This window comes from Chrysemys picta, chromosome 9, assembly GCF_011386835.1.
Source record: "Chrysemys picta bellii isolate R12L10 chromosome 9, ASM1138683v2, whole genome shotgun sequence".
NCBI lineage: Eukaryota > Metazoa > Chordata > Testudines > Emydidae > Chrysemys > Chrysemys picta.
The window spans coordinates 57,259,761-57,276,651 of record NC_088799.1 but is presented as its reverse complement, the minus strand read 5'-3'; the positions used below and the strand labels follow the sequence as shown (position 1 = coordinate 57,276,651).

Sequence of the window (16,891 nt, the reverse complement as noted above, 5' to 3'; positions counted from 1 at the left end):
TTAGTCAAGGCCCTAAAATCATGAGATTGGCTTAAAAAATCAGTTGGGTTTCTTTTTGTTTGCGTTCTGGTGCTGGTACATGTATGGTTCATGCTTTCAAGCACTTCTCTGCAGCCAAGAGGACCAGAAATTTACCTTTTTAAAAAATGAAAGTTGCAATTGTCAGGAAATAATCGGATTCCATAACTGAGATGCTAACATAGCCACCAAATATTGTGCCACTCACAGTAAAATTGCAAGGAGTGACAGTATAGAAAACCAGAAGAAGTCAAATAAAAAGAACTCCAAATGTACTATTAAAAAAGCAACAAAGCAAAACAAAACCAAAACCCTTGTGTTTTTTAAGTCAGTCTCATAATTTGGAGGGGCCTGGCTCAAATTTGAACACTGAAGGTTGGTGATGCTGCTGCTCTTGTGGCATGTTAATTCCACTTAGAGACATTCATAGGATCTGCCAAGGGTCTGTATGACACTAGCTGCCTGGGAGAGATGCAGTGAGAGCAGGATTAGGAAATGAAGATATGTGAAAAATAAAGGGTAACTTATTTTTAAAGGACAATACCACAACAAGCCATGTCCTTGGCACCTAACTACGTATCTGCGTCACAAAACATATGTCCTGAGCATGACTGGTGCTGAAATATGGAGAAAACTGTATCTCACCCTGCCGAGTGAGGAAACGGATGGTAGAGATAGCATCATGTGAGACGCTACAGGATCAGGACTGGTCATCACCAAAACAACCCAACCCTGGGTTTGAATCTCAAACATACTGTGAAGTCTTGTTCTGAGTGGAGAAACGGTACATCACTAAGGGTACGTTAGGGGTATTTTTAGTAAAAGTAATGAACAGGTCACAGCAATAAACAAAAAGTCACGGCCAGTAACCTGTCTATGGCTTTTACTGAAAATACCCCTAACTAAATCTTAGGCGCTAGGGGTGGGGGCCCTCTAGCGGACGCTGCTGCTCTGGGGGGTGTGTGCTCTGCGAGTCGCTTCGAACTGGAATCTGAATGTGATTTGCGGCAGCGGGTCTAGGGAAACCCCAGGAGGACCCGGGCTGGGCAGTCTTGAGCCAGCCAGGGGGGCTGCCGTCCTGGGCTCTCGGCTGTGCCTCTCACAGCGAGCCGCACACGCTCACCTTAGAACTACTATACCCAGCAGTCAGAGAGGCTGGGTAGGTGGTGTTTCCCAACATGCAGCGCGGCTCGGGCGGAAGCGCCCCCCTCCCCGCGCTGGTGACTACATTTCCCGTGAGTTCCCGCGGCGTAGGGAGCGTCTCTGGCGGAAGTGCACGTGCTCGCCGAACGGAGGGGAAAGCGACTGGGGGAGGCAGGTAAACAGCGCACCGGGCTGGGGACTCCCCCGCCCGGAAAGCGAGGCCGCGGGTGCAGGTGAGAGGGGGCGGGAGTTGGTGGAAGGCTCAAGAAGAGGGGGTAGGGGTAGGATTGGAGGCAGGAGGAAGGCGGAAGGAATCTGAGGGGCAGGAGGAGGGTCTGGGGAGTGAGAGTGGGCTTGGGGGACAGGAGGAGGAGGAGGAGGAGGAGGATTGGGGAGAAGGGGTGGGGCAATAAAGCAGGAGGAAGGTGGAAGAGGGCTTGGGGACAGGAGGGAAGAAGGGTAGTACTTGGGGGGGGGCAGGAGGAGGCTGGGGTGGATGGATCTGGGGACGGGGAAGGAGAGAAGGAGCAATAAAACAGCAGGAGGAGGAGGTGTGGGGCTGGGCCCAAATGGGGACTAGAGGCAGAAGGAAGGAGTGTGGGGGACAGGTAGAAGGAGTAGGGGTGGGAGTTACCACCCAAGGAGAGTGCTGAAGCTCAGGGGCAGAGTCAGGGGCTTTCCACCCAAAGGATGGAGAAGCCGCATCATGCAGCAACATTTGTTAGTAATAGAGGAGGAGTGGGATGTCCAAGTTGTTGGCTGTTGTCTGTACACCTGTGGGGTGTTGCCAGGAAGCTTCACCCAGAAACATTGCAGTCTTCCTGATTTGCCTCACTAACAACATCTGAAGTTGCTGACTGGAATCTAAACATCTCATTTAACCTTCCCTGTTGGTGCTGTTTGTTCTGTAGCCTATCTTTATCTTGTTTACTTATTGCATTTCTCTTCTCCTGGGTAAGCTTGTTGGTTTCACTTTCAGGTTCTGGTGTATAGGTGAATGCTACCTTGCTGAGCTTGTAAATGCCTCAAAAGGGTTTTTAACGGCAGTGTCCAAAACAAGTCCCAATATTCTGCTTGTACAAATCTAAATATTTTGGCATAAACTGACAGTCTCTCTTTAAAGAGTGGGAGGAAAGGGACAGACTTCCAACAGCAAAGCTGTCCCTTTGTAAGGAGAGCTGCCATATAGAAGTAGAGGTAAACAGGAGGGAAAATAGTGAGATGATCTTGAAGGAAGCTTTGACAGTTAAACACTATTGTTCTGTAGGTGAGAGTTGTATAATCTCTTGTTAGAGACAAAGACAATTGTGAAAACAAATTAGCTTTAAATGTGGAGGGGGTGGGGAAGAGAACAAATATTACTCAATAATTACAAAAGCGAAAACTAAGTTTGCTGTTTTCCCCCCTGTTCTGGTTAGGTGCTCGCATTGAGTGATCTGTTCTGGGGGATGCTGGAAGTGGAAACCAGAAGACTGTGGAAGTCAGCTAGCTTCTGACTTTGCATGTGGGCTTTTATGCAAACATAAGAATGGCCCTACTGGGTCAGACCAAAGGTCCATCTAGCCCAGTATCCTGTCTTCCGACAGGGGCTAGAACCAGGTGCCCCAGGGGGAATGAACAGAACAGGTAATCATCAAGTGATCCATCTCCTGTCACTCATTCCCAGCTACTGGCAAACAGAGGCTATTCGTATATTGAGATACACCTATCTCATAGAGCTGGAAGGGACCCTGAGAGGTCATCGAGTCCAGCCCCCTGCTTTCACTAGCAGGACCAAGTACTGATTTTTGCCCCAGATCCCTACGTGGCCCCCTCAAGGATTGAATGCATAACCCTAGGTTTAGCAGGCCAATGCTCAAACCACTGAGCTATCCCTCCCCCCCTAGGGACACCATTCCTGCCCATCCTGGCTAATAACCATTGATGGACATATCCTCCATGAATTTATCTAGGGTTTTTTTTTTTTAACCCTGTTATCGTCTTGGTGTTCACAACATCCTCTGGCAAGGAGTTCCACTGGTTGACTGTGCTTTGTGTGAAGAAATACTTCCTTTTATTTGTTTTAAACCTGCTGCCTCTTAATTTCATTTGCAAAAGGGGTGGAGAGGTAGAATGAAGGCTGACTTTGATGGGAAGCTAGTCAATGAACTTGATGGAAGTTGTAAGGAAAGTCTGTTTTATTTTTGTTTTTTTCCCCCTTCAGTCTATGCTTGGTAAGTTCTTATCTCTCAACAATAATTAAACACTGAAAAGGGGACACAGAATGAGAGAATCATCAAACTTGGATTTAGTAAAAGCAAGGTTTTACAGAACTCAAAAACAATAGAAACATATCAGTGACGCAACAAAAATTTCAGTGTAAAATCTCTTGGCTTGTACTTACCTGAACTATGTAAGACTGTGTCAGTGCATGAGAACCAGAGTATGAAATTGATCAGGTATGCAAAGTGCACCAGGCCAGTTTATTTTAGTTCATCTCTGGAACTAAATGTCACTATATATACACCATATATACTTGTTCATAAGCCGAATTTTTTTAGTAAAAAAGGGAAGCACCAGAGAAGGGGGTCGGCTTATGAATGGGTATAGAGAGGGAGAGGTGGGACACAGCCCCTCCCCCCAACAGAGGGAGCAAGGAGAGGCAGCAGAGCCAGAAGGGAAGAGGCGGGGACAGAGTCTCTCTGCTTCTGGCCAGGCTGCTCTCCCCCCAGCCTCCGAAGCAGCTGTAGCTACGGGGTTGGCAGGCTGCAGCTGTGCCGCTTGGCCCCGATCCCAGAGCAGATTGTGGCCCGCCGGAGTACGCTGTGGCCTTGCCGCCCAGCCTGCTGGAACATGCTGCGGCCACGCCGCCCGGTCTGGCCCACCAGAGCATGCTGCGGTCACACTGCCCAGCCTGCCGGAGCAGCTCCAGCCAGGCCAGAGACATCCTCCCAGATAAGCTGGGAAGGGATGGGATGGGGAGAGTGTGGGGGTCCCGGGCTAGGGCTGGGGTCATGTGGGGGGTGGTAGCAGGGGTTACTCCTCTGACCCCCAGCTTCTCCCCCACAAAAAATTTCCCCACCAGTTGCTGTCCCGGCCCATCAGGGTAAGCCACTGGCACGCCAGAACACTTTGTTTACTTAGGTTTACCTCTGTGCCTGCGGACGCTCGAGGTAAACAAACCATCTCGGCCCACCAGTGGGTTATCCTGATGGCCAGGGAGCCAAAGTTTGCTGACCCCTGAATTATAGGGTTGGCTTATGAACAGGTCATAAAATTTTTCAATTTTTACTTATCAGTCTGGGGGGGAGGGTGTCATCTTATAAATGAACCGGCTTATGATTGAGTATATACGGTAATTTAGGCCAGTGGCTTAATTGGATTCAAAATAAGAATTGGACACACTCACGGATAATAAGAAAATCTACAGTTACATTTGCTAGGGGGGAAAATAGAAGGGATATGAACCTTCATGTTTCAGAACATACCTCAACAGCTGAATTACGTAAATTAAGTTGTCATGGGATAAGAGGGAAGATCCTTTCATGGATTGAGAACTGGTTAAAAGACAGGGAACAAAAGGTAGGAACAAATGGTAAATTTTCAGAATGGAGAGGAGTAACTAGTGGTGTTCCCCAAGGGTCAGTCCTAGGACCAATCCTACTCAACTTATTCATAAATGATCTGGAGAAAGGGGTAAACAGTGAGGTGGCAAAGTTTGCAGATGATACTAAACTGCTCAAGATAGTTAAGACCAAAGCAGACTGTGAAGAACTTCAAAAAGATCTCACAAAACTAAGTGATTGGGCAACAAAATGGCAAATGAAATTTAATGTGGATAAATGTAAAGTAATGCACATTGGAAAAAATAACCCAACTATACATACAATATGATGGGGGCTAATTTAGCTGCAACTAATCAGGAAGGAGATCTTGGAGTCATTGTGGATAGTTCTCTGAAGACGTCTATGCAGTGTGCAGCGGCAGACAAAAAAGCAAACAGGATGTTAGGAATCATTAAAAAAGGGATAGAGAATAAGATGGAGAATCTTATTGTCCTTATATAAATCCATGATACGCCCACATCTTGAATACTGCGTACAGATGTGGTCTCCTCATCTTAAAAAAGATATACTGGCATTAGAAAAGGTTCAGAGAAGGGCAACAAAAATGATTATGGGTTTGGAACGTGTCCCATATGAGGAGAGATTAAAGAGGCTAGGACTTTTCAGCTTGTAAAAGAGGAGACTAAGGGGGGATATGATAGAGGTATATAAAATCATGAGTGGTTTGGAGAAAGTGAATAAGGAAAAGTTATTTACTTGTTCCCATAATATAAGAACTAGGGGCCACCAAATGAAATTAATGGGCAGCAGGTTTAAAACGAATAAAAGGAAGTTCTTCTTCAAACAGCGCCCAGTCAATCTTTGGAACTCCTTGTCTGAGGAGGCTGTGAAGGCTAGGACTATAACAGGGTTTAAAAGAGAACTAGATGAATTCATGGAGGTTAAGTCCATTAATGGCTATTAGCCAGGATGGGTAAGGAATGGTGTCCCTAGCCTCTGTCAGAGGGTGGAGATGGATGGAAGGAGAGAGATCACTTGATCGTTACCTGTTAGGTTCACTCCTTCTGGGACATCTGGCATTGGTCACTGTCGGTAGACAGGATACTAGGCTGGATGGACCTTTGGTCTCACCCAGTATGGCCGTTCTTATGGGCTAGGAAGAAACTTCTTTAAGGAGCTAGTTATTTCATAATTGTCTGTTAGGGAGTTTCTTTCACATTTCTGTGAAATATCTTTTACTGGCTGCCTGACTAGATGGGAAACTGGCTTGACCAATCATGGCAGCTTTTGTGTTCCTGATGCTCAGGCTGAGAGATGCAGAAAATAAATAGCCTAAGTACAGAAAAGGATGTTATATTTTCATATTTGTTTTAATGTAAGGTGGTGTTAATGGTAGGAATATCTTTAAAGGGACACCTGTCAGGTCAAAATAAACTAATAGCCACATGGAAGCTTTGGAGGATAGAATGCAAACTTTTCTTCATTTTAAATTAACAAAAATGAGGGAGAGCTAAAAAGAAGTTTGTCTCGCTTTCTGCTGAAGTCATCAAGTTTAAATATTCACTATAGAGGTCAAGAAGGAATCTGTAGCCTATCAATACAAATGTTGCTCATGCTAGTTTTCTTAACATATGTACTGTGGAACAACACGTACCATGCATTGTCTGTACTGAATCTGATTTGGAGAAAACTGTTTTTCTGGTGACCTTAGAAGATTTCCCAACATAGTGATAGGGAAGGGATTATGTTCTGTATCCCTTGTGGCTCTTTGTGCCCCCCACAAGCAAATAGAATCATATCAATCTAGGGCTGGATGGGACTTCTAGAGGTCATCTAGTCCAGTCCCCTGCACTGAGGCAGGACCAAGTAAACTTAGATCACCCTTGACATGTGTTTGTCCAACTGTTTCTTAAAAGCCTCCAATGATGGGGGTTCCACAACCCCCCTAGGGAATTTATGCTAGAGCTACCCTCAGAGTTAGAATGTTTTTCCTAACATCTAATCTAAATTTCCCTGGCTGTAGAGTAAGCCCATTTCTTCTTGTGCTACCTTCGGTGGGCATGGAGAACAATTGATCATAGTCCTTCTTATAACAGCCCTTAACAGATTTGAAGACTTATCAGGTCCCCCTCAGTTGTCTTTTCTCAAGACTAAACCTTCCCAGTTTTTTTTTACTTTCCTCATATGTCAGTTTTTCTAAACATTTTATCACTGTTGCTGCTCTTCTCTGGACTCTTCAATTTGTCCACTTCTTTCTCAAAGTGTGGTGTCCAGAACTGGACACAGTACTCCAGCTGAAGCCTCACCCATGCTGAGTAGCGGGCAGGACAGTTACCCTTACTTATGATGCTCCTGTCAATACACCCCAGAATATTAGCCTTTTTTGCAACTGCATCATATTGTGGACTGCATCATATTGCATCCGACGAAGTGGGCATTCACCCACCAAAGCTTATGCTCCCAATGCATCTGTTAGTCTTAGAGTGTCCTGTGGCACCTTTATATTGTGGACGCTCATTCAAGTTCTGAGTTGCTATAATCCCCACATCCTTTTCCATAGTACTACCACCACCTATTCAGTTATTCCCCATTTTGTAGTTGAGCATTTGATTTTTCCTTCTTAAGTGAAGTGCTTCACACTTGTTATTGAATTTCATCTTCTTGATTTCAGGCCAATTTTCCAATTTGTCAAGGTGGTATTGAATTCTAATCCTGTCCTCCAAAGTGCTTGCAACCTCTCTCGGCTTGGTGTCATCTGCAGATTTTATAAGCATGCTTTCCACTCCATTACTGAAGTCATTAATTAAAATTTTGAATAGTACCAGACCCAGGACTGACCCCTATGGAAGCCCACTAGATACATCCTCCCAGTTTGATAGCAAATCATTGATCATTAGTCTCTGAGGGTACGTCTATACTTACCCACTGGTTCGGTGGCAAGCAATCGATCTGGGATCGATTTATCGCGTCTTGTCTAGACGTGATAAATCGATCCCGGAAGTGCTCGCCGTCGACGCCGGTAATCCTGCTCCGTGAGAGGAGTAGGTGGAGTCGACGGGGGAGCCTGCCGCATGTGGACCCGCGGTAAGTACCTTTAAGTTCGAACTAAGATACTTCGACTTCAGCTACGTTATTCACGTAGCTGAAGTTGCGTATCTTAGTTCGAACTGGGGGCTTAGTGTGGACCAGCCCTCAGTAATTTAATCTAGACTGGATTTTCCTAGAAAGCTTATGAGAATTCCCTTATTTCTTCTCTCTCCCCCAGTTCTGAGCTGTGGCTACAGTCTTCTAGTCAAGGAAGACTATGGAGTTCTTCTTAGTGAGTGGGGGCAGTACTGTTGAGTGAAGAGACATAACCGCTATGTCTGTATTGATTCCTGCTCCATGCTAGCATGAAGAATGAGCAAACAATCTAACTCAATTCTCTCAGATGGCAGCTCAGCACTTATCTGTAGTCTAGGCCTTAGTTCTGCAAAGTCTCTTGTTGCTTTTCATCAAAGATGCCAAGCACTGTAGTGCATTTTGGGGTACTTGACTGCATAAGTATGAAACCCCAAATTGTAGAAGACTGAAACTGTACAGTGTCTCATGACTTCTTCCTTTCCTCTTCCTCACCTCCTGATTAAGTTACTGTCATTCACTTTCTTGGGTCTTCTATGAAAGATCACTGGGAAACTTCAGCTAATGCAGAATGCAGCAACCTGTTCACTTACTGGTCTTCTGCATATGGAGTATATTGCATCATTATTTTGACTATACTGGTTACTAACTTGTTTCTGGGCATGGTTCAGGACATAGATTTTGATCTGCAAGGTGCTATATGATTTGGGTCTGGTTTATTCTGCAGACAGCATTTCTTCTATCCATCAGCCTGCAGTTGAAATCAGTTGAGATTCTTGCTAAGCCCCAGATTTGAAATCTGGCAGAGTCAGCTTGAAAGAGGCCTTCAACTCCTGTAATATATCCATCCTCCTCTCCCCCCTCTTGGACTGGCAGTTTGCCTTGCGTGTGTTGCAAGGCCTCTTCAGTCACTCAGGCTCTTTCTAAATAAGCTAAGTAGCTCCAGATTTTCTTCCAGGAAGTTTTGTGTTGGTCTTGTACAGTTTGGGTATTTCTAAATGTTATGTTTCTAATGACTGTAAACGTGGTTAGAGATTGAGGGTACATGTTTGATATACTAAATATTCAAAGCATTATTTATTAGTGAATATTGATGCCTTACTTCCCCCTTCCCCACTATAAGGGTGGAACCTCTTTAATGTTAGCATTTAGGAATAGCACAAATAATTTTAATTGCAGTTAGGGGGAAGATTTTATCCAGATTGTTCAGTTGACCAGTGGGAGCTGCAGGGGCGTGCGTGGAGCCCCCATGGCTGCCCCTGTGCCTAGGAGCTGGACGTGCCAGCCGCTTCCGGGAGCTGCACGGAGCCAGGGCAGGCAGGGAGCCTGCCTTAGCCCTGCTGCACCACCAACCGGACTTTTAGCGGCCTGGTCAGGAGTGCTGAACGGAGCTGCCAGAGTTCCTTTTCAACCAGGCATTACAGTTGAAAACCAGATGCCTGGCAACCCTAGTCATGTTTTTTTTTCCTAGTTATGCTATACTGTTTGTATCAAACAGTGACATTCTCCTGTTAGACCAAAATGCATCTCTTACCCAGTGACCTGTAGTGCTTCAGTGGTGGCTGTGCATTGCAGTGTGGGAGACTTGGGGCTGGTCTACACTCGGGGGGGGGGGGGGGGGGGGGGTGATCGATCCAAGATACACAACTTCAGCTACGCGAATAGCGCAGCTGAAGTCGAAGTATCTTGGATCAAATTACCTGGGGTCCACACGGCGCGGGATCGACGGCTGCGGCTCCCCCGTCGACTGCACTACTGCCGCTCGCTCTGGTGGAGTTCCGGAGTAGACGGTGAGCGCGTTCGGGGATCGATATATTGCGTCTTAACGAGACGCGATATATCGATCCCGGATAAATTGATTGCTACCCGCCGATACGGTGGGTAGTGAAGATGTACCCTCATGCTTGATTCCTTATCCTCTCCTACTGCAGATGTAGTTTGCATCCTTTCCCCACCTCTAGCTGAAGTAGTGGTGTCTCATGCCATTCGTTGAGGTAGATTAAGGAGGGGTGTTGAGAGTCTCTAAAGTTTTCACCTAAAAGGAGCCCTGGAAATGTCAGAGGGAGGTGGAAAGGAAATAATACTTACATCTGTACAGCACCTTTCATCCAAGAGCATAAAGTACCTTAACATATGCCTCCTGTTCAGCCTCATTTTTTTCTAAGTGGGGAAACTGACACAGAGGTCAGATGACATGCCACAAGTTAGTCTGCTGGCCATTATGCATCCTGTCTCTGGTGGATTTTTGGCTTATGCTGAGGAAGCATCATTTGTACTCTAGGCATAATCTCATCAAGCACTAATAAAGACAGCCGCTTGCTGTGTAATGGGGTGGAGCAAGCTACAGTTCTACAGTGGTTTTGTAGCCCTGTTTGCTCTTTCAAGATCATAGTCAGGGATCCTAGTCTGCTCCTGCCTCTCATGAGAGTATTAAGTCTCAGTAAATTGGCTTGTACAGAGTTGCAATTGTGTTTGGGATCCAGTCTATTTTTGGCTTGGCTTTCTTCTCCATTTAGGCTTTAGATGGTAAATGTCGTGGTTTTCTGCTGGAAGGTTTCAAGCGATGAAAAACTTTTTAAGTATAAGGGTAATATAGTTCTGAAATAGGCTTCCAAGAGAGGGTTTGGTGTTTGTTTTTAATTCCCCTCATTGGAGGTTTTTATGAAAGATTGGACAAACACCTGTCAGGGATGGTCTGGATTTACTTGGTCTTGCCTCAGTGCAGGGTGCTGGACTTGATGTCTCATGGACCTTTCCAGCCCTACTTTCTGTGATTCTATGATTTAGTCAGTCCTGGCATGTGCCTTTTTATATCATCATGGCCCCATTCTAAAATCACCCTGGTGACCACAGCATATAAATAGATAGACATGTCCAGTGGGCTGTGCCCTTTTCCTACCTTTCAGAATAATGGAGGGAGGTATTTATTTGGTAACTGATGCACTCAACCGTGTCTGGTTGCACTTAGGCTGAATTCTTGCTGAATGAGATTCTTAATACTAACCCTCAATAAGAAACTTCCCCAGCTCTAGCAATGTGCTCTGAAGATCCATGGACTCAGGCTTTCCCAGACCAGAGGTGACAAGCAGACTCCACAGTCATCTTGACTGTGGAGTCTGTTTGCCTCGTCTGGTCTGGGTCTCCTTCCCTGCGCTGGTGTTCTGCAAAGGTGCAATGTAGTGTAATGGGCGTGTCTGCAGAACTTCTCTATAATTCTGGATGAGAAATTACTTAAAGCAACTTGCCCAGTTTGAAATCTGATTAGGAAGAGGTCAAGACCACTTCTCTTCCAGAAAGGTCTATCTCAAGACACATAAGGACACTTCTGTCTGACCAGACTACAGTGATGCACTCCCTTGCAAACGGGCCAGTTTATGGACCTTGATTTCTCTAGATATCTGTCTCTGAGACTTTTGGAGGAAGGGGGTTGTTATGCTTATAAGAAGCACACAATATCTTTTTCAGGGGAAAAGGTAATGTGCCGCGTTTATTGAAGATACAACAATTAGCATATGCATTCAGTCATACCACACATACACACACACTATCCTGCCAGTCGATGTTATAGTTACCGGTCCAGATCAATCTAGTGGCCAGGGAGGTTGATCCTGGTTAGGTAGGAGCCAGGTTCTGTCGGTCGCGACATGATGCTCTGGGGAAGTCTTGGCAGTCTGAACTCAGTTTCATGGCAAGGCACCCTGTTTATATAGTGATTTTTCCTTCATTGGGACCAATGAGTTTTGCACTGTCATGCTGTAATCAATTGTTGTTTGACGAGTGCTTGTTTTCTTAAATTGTTTTTCTCATCCTTTATCTTGTTCTTTCATCAAGTCTCTCAGGGAGTTATCCCATGCTGGTTTTGATTACAGCTATCTCGTCCCCATTGATAGGTGCCTGTCTCATCTTTAGAGTCCTCAATCTGCCCTCCCCTGACATTTCAGTAGGGGCATGTTGCAGCCTCCTGGCGCTCTTGCATCTGTCTCCAGTTCCTCCCTAGACCATCTGGTTCAGCGATGCCCTTCACACTTATCTGAACACACACATTCCTCATTCACACACAAAACAGAATTAATTTACACAGAACATTTTGAACAGGAACATCAAGTTGCAATGCAAAAGAAAACAATTAGCATTCTTTTACTTATTTGAGAATGCTAAACCTACAACAAAATGGTGACCCTCAAACGTCTGTTACTGCCTTAAAATCAGTCCAGACACAAAGAAATTCTGGCTAATACATCTTTACTAATGGCATATCAAGCCATTCCTGTCTGCTATTCAAAAAGGGTGGCTGGCAGGATATGGTCAATCATACATCAATACATTTAATACATGCTACATTATTACCTCATTATTCTTTATCCTTCATTCTAAATCATACAAAATACAAACATAAAATCCTACTACTACAGGATTAGTAATAGTTCTCTTGTATTGGCTAATGCACTGCCATGTTGTACCACCCAAGGTCTGGCTTACAGCAAGTAGATTTCCAGATATTGGCAGGAAGGAGCAATAGATTGTTGTGGTCAAGCTTCTAAAGTCTCTTTCATAAGTAACTTGTAGATCAGTGCAAGCAGGTCACCTCAGGTTTTTACGATCAGACATGTCTCAACCAGGAGAAGAGCTGATGGGGACTCCTTGAAAGCATGTTTTAAACCCCTTGTTAAATCATCATGCAGAGCAGGTGGCTTAAGCGCTGCTAATGATGATGGCCTGCAGTCCTGTAGGCCTTTCTCTGTGTAACTTACTGTTTCGTCTGTGAAATAGATATTCTGCTCATTGTACAGATGCGGGCGGGTGGTGGGGAGATACGAACATAGTGAGGATAAGAAAAAAGGTCAAGGTGTGAATTGATAGAATGGCCAGAACCATGAGTCCTGACTCCTAGTCAGTCCCCTACTCTGATCACAAGTGAAATGCCCTGTGGGTATGGTGTGTGGTTTTTGTTTTTTTGGTTTCTATTTTTATGTATGTGGACAAGTGCTCCATTTCATAAGTGTCTGTTTCATCCTGCAAAAGAATCCTGAACGTCTGTGCTGCAGATGCCAATTTATCTGCCTGACGTAGAGGAAGAAAGCAATAGCCTGTAAAGGGATCATGACAGGAGTTAAGGCCACCTGAGCTTTCAGGGAACCTTACTAAACAAAGCATTCTCTCCTAGAAGTGCTCCTGCACATTTAAAAAAATAAAAATAAAAACAAGTGCAGTTCTGTAAGAGAAGATGGGTGAAGTAATGAGAGAAGTCTTATTTCTTTATAGTAATAAAGGACAATAGCGAGACTTGCATGCCATAATCACAGTTGTGCTATCTATAATGTTGGGGAAAATAGCTCTACAAAGATGATGGCAAACAGAAAAAGGTCACCAAATACATTTATTTGCCACTGTAACTTTTGTTCTCTTTGGCTAGCCTTTTTCTTGCAAATCAGAGATGAGAACAGTGCATGCTGAGAGAGGAGCCTTCAAAGCCCCTGAGAGCTTGCTTGCTCACTTCCTCAAGCTGGTAGGGCCTTGAAGCTGCATAAGCAGACAAAACAGCTGCAGAGTGAGGATAAGCAGGAAGCTTGCTGGCTGCTATGCAGGTAGCGGGGATAGTGCTGAGAAGCCAACAGGGAGTGACTGTAGCACTGATGCAGGGAGAAGGATGCTGCAAAAAAGGCTTCATGACAGTTTATTGATGGGATGTCAGTCCTACTGCTTAAGCCTAGATTTATGTCCTAACCAGGTTGTTCCCTCTGGGAGTGAGAATGGGTGGGAGTGATTGAGGCAAATACAAGCACTTTGAAATATAAAGGGACATGGGGAAGTGGGGAGCCCATCAGCACAGCTTAAAGACGCAAGAAAGACACAAGTGCGGCTGGTAAACATATGTATCAAGTTGCAGTCATCCAGAGACACTGATTAGTTCTGCTTTGAGCAACCAGTGCAGAGTAAAGGAGCAGCAGGAGTAGGAGTAGCATTCTACCTCTAGCGGGGTGAGGCTGAAAGCCCATTAATTTGGGTCTGAAGATTGACTATTCTAGACCAAGAGGGAAGTGAAAGAGGCAAATTCAGTGAACCCTAGGGTACTGGAGGGAAATAGTGCTATGACGGCTGACAAATGCTGGAGTGCCCTTCGCCCTGCCCTGCTTATTGCTCTGTTTTCATGTAAGAGGCCAAGGGAAAGTAAGTTTGAGCAGCTCTCCTGCGTCTGGGATTTCATCGATTCAGGGTGTATTCTCTGGGTTTATAAAGCTCTTCCATCTGAAAGTCTCCTTCAGCAGCCCGGAGCACTCTAAATCTTTCATTGCTCTGCTCTCCTGCTTATCTACTCTTGTGTCCTATCACATTGGCTTTGCCAGTGATGCAAGCTTGAACACCTGTCTGTTCCCACAAATGTCTCTATGCTGTCTTTGCTGATTTTCAGCATGGAATGCCATTTCTGACTTAATCCATAAATCCACTATCCTATTCTTCAAATCCCTCCTCCTGACACATTTCTTGTGATGCCATCATGAGTTGGCAACCTTGCATGGCACTCAGCACTCTTTAATATAATGATATCAACTCTATTAGATTTCAAACCACTAAGCTATGCAATAGCTAACCTATGTAACACTGTGGTCTTAGCATCATTGCCCCTCTTCTTGCCTTCCCACGTGCGTACTATTGGCATACTCACCATCTAATTGGAAGTGAGATTCAGCAAGTACACTTCTACCCTGATATAACGTGACCTGATATAACGCAGTAAAGCAGTGCTCTGGGGGGGGCGGGGCTGCGCACTCCGGCGGATCAAAGCAAGTTCGATATAACGTGGTTTCGCCTATAACGCGGTAAGATTTTTTTTTGGTTCCCGAGGACAGCGTTATATCGAGGTAGAACTGTATGATTGCTAGCGCAGAACTCTATCTCTCTGTCTAAAGTGGCTGGCCCAGTGGGACCTCGATCCTGAATTGGGGCATCACAAACATCAAATATAAGCCCTTGTGCAGAATTAAGTGTTTAAAAAAAAAAAAAAAAAAAGTCATTTTATGCTCACATTGCTAGAGCAGACCAGGGGGTGGCCTGATAGAAAGGTAATGATGGTTCTTTCAGTACATGCTTTCTGGGTTCAAAAGTTAAAGGCTGCTTTATGGTCTGGTGCCTGCTACTTCCTCTTTATGTGCCTTTCTCCTATTTTCATGCATAATGACGCTTGCACATGGTGGTGAAAGTGCTGGCCAGAAAGAGGTTGCTGAAGTGCAGGTTGTATCAGGTTGTTTTGTGCCTGCTGCCACCTATGATGGACACTGATATGATACTTGATTGCATAGAATCATTTCAAGACTCAGTAACTCTGCTGTATGTGCTAGGGAATTGGTTTGTTGCTGTAAACAGCGGTTGGTACCAAGTTTACAATTCAATGCTTGTTTCCTGTAACGGTGTACGTAATGCAGAAGGGACAAAACCAGCAGTTGTCAGTGTTTCTACTGGGAATCTGGTACTGACCGGCTATTGTCAGGAATGGGTCATTTTCCTACTGTAGATGGAGTCCTGTTGTTTTAACTGAGATGGAATATGTGGGCCCAAAGACTTAAAGGTGTTAACATGACCCTGAAATTGTCCAACATTAAACAGTTTAAACAAGGTTTGGGGTTTGGCTAATATTTTTTTTAATTAATTAATGGAGATATCCTATCTCCTAGAACTAGAAGGGACCTTGAAAGGTCATTGAGTCCAGCCCCCTATCAAGTTTGGTATCTAGTGACCTTAGCCTGCTTTGTACCATGGCGCAAACACCATGAAACATTCTTTTAATCTTTTATTAAAGATGTGGGGGGGGGGGGGAGGGGAGACAGTTAAAGCATTTGAAATGTAGGTAAAGTATTAAATAAGGTTTTCATTTTAGCAATAACCCTTGTTGCCTTTCCCTTGAGCTCTAGAGAGCCTTCAGAAAGGAAAAGAAACCTTATTTGACTATCTTTCAGATATCAGAGGGGTAGCTGTGTTAGTCTGAATCTGTAAAAATCAACAGAGGGTCCTGTGGCACCTTTAAGACTAACAGAAGTATTGGGAGCATAAGCTTTCGTGAGTAAGAACCTTACTTCTTCAGATGCAAATAATGGAAATTTCCAGAGGCTTGCATCTGAAGAAGTGAGGTTCTTACTCACGAAAGCTTATGCTCCCAATACTTCTGTTAGTCTTAAAGGTGCCACAGGACCCTCTGTTGCATCTTTCAGATGGCATCCAAGATAACAGTCCTTTCTGGGGAAAAGAGAAGAAGTTTAGCTGAGATGACCTGGAGGAAGTGTTGCTGTTAAAGTCCGATCTAGTTTCCTAAATGACACAATGAGAGAGAGGGACAAGAAGGAAGAGAAAAGAACAGCAAAGATAGAAAACGCAGCTGCTGTTGACTCTCACTGCTGAAAAACCCAGGCACAGCACAGTCTGATCAGCCACTTCAAGACCTGGCAAACTTGTATTAGCATCAGGCTGTTTAGATCATTGCATTTAGCTGCCTCTCTGGTCACAGGCTTGCAAATTTTACAGTCCAGGCTAGCCAAGCCAGGCAGAAGGAAAAAGAGACAGAAAAGAGAAGAAATAAAGAGGGGAAGAAAAAGAACTGGCGGGGGAGGGGAACGAGCATGCAGCAGGTGACAGTCTTACATCCAGGTCAGTTTCCCCAAGCCAATGGCTCATGGGGCTGATGTGTTTAAGGCATGTCAGTTTCATAGCCAATGTTACCCAAGGGAGAAATGTGGCTAGCAGCACATCCAAACGCCTTTGGCTGCCCTAACCTGCTGGATCATTTGGCCACTGTGTGAACTGGAGATGGCCTTTCAGTGTGAGATCAAGTGAGACTCAAAAGCACAACTTTTGGGGTTGTAGTTGAGTTAAGCACTCAGCCACTGCACTCACTCACATCCCAGGTGCTAGTTGGGTTTAGCTGCAGCTGGTGGAGGTGCTGCTATCATCTGAATCCTCTGTCAGGACATCTCTCAGGTTAGGAAGAAGATGGTCTGTGGGTCCAAGAGACAGTGGGGGTGGCAGCCATGATGTTGTAGCTCACTCTTTCCCCTTTTTTCAGTCAGCCAGAGTTG

General features: G+C 45.0%; 1 protein-coding gene across 6 annotated transcripts in view; it reads left to right on the top strand.

Annotated features, from left to right (window-relative positions):
• The first annotated feature begins 1,186 nt into the window (after positions 1–1,186).
• The window catches only part of VAMP7 (vesicle associated membrane protein 7), a 32,480-nt gene continuing 16,775 nt past the window's right edge, over positions 1,187–16,891 (top strand). For 2 of the 6 annotated variants that reach the window (XM_065556263.1, XM_005311317.4), the window contains exon 1: positions 1,187–1,336. The gene's annotated coding sequence lies outside the window, so the exon portion shown is untranslated. Of the gene's footprint in view, positions 1,395–16,891 lie in introns of all 6 variants that reach the window. The other 4 variants (XM_065556264.1, XM_005311320.5, XM_024111880.3 and 1 more) reach the window with 2 other exon arrangements.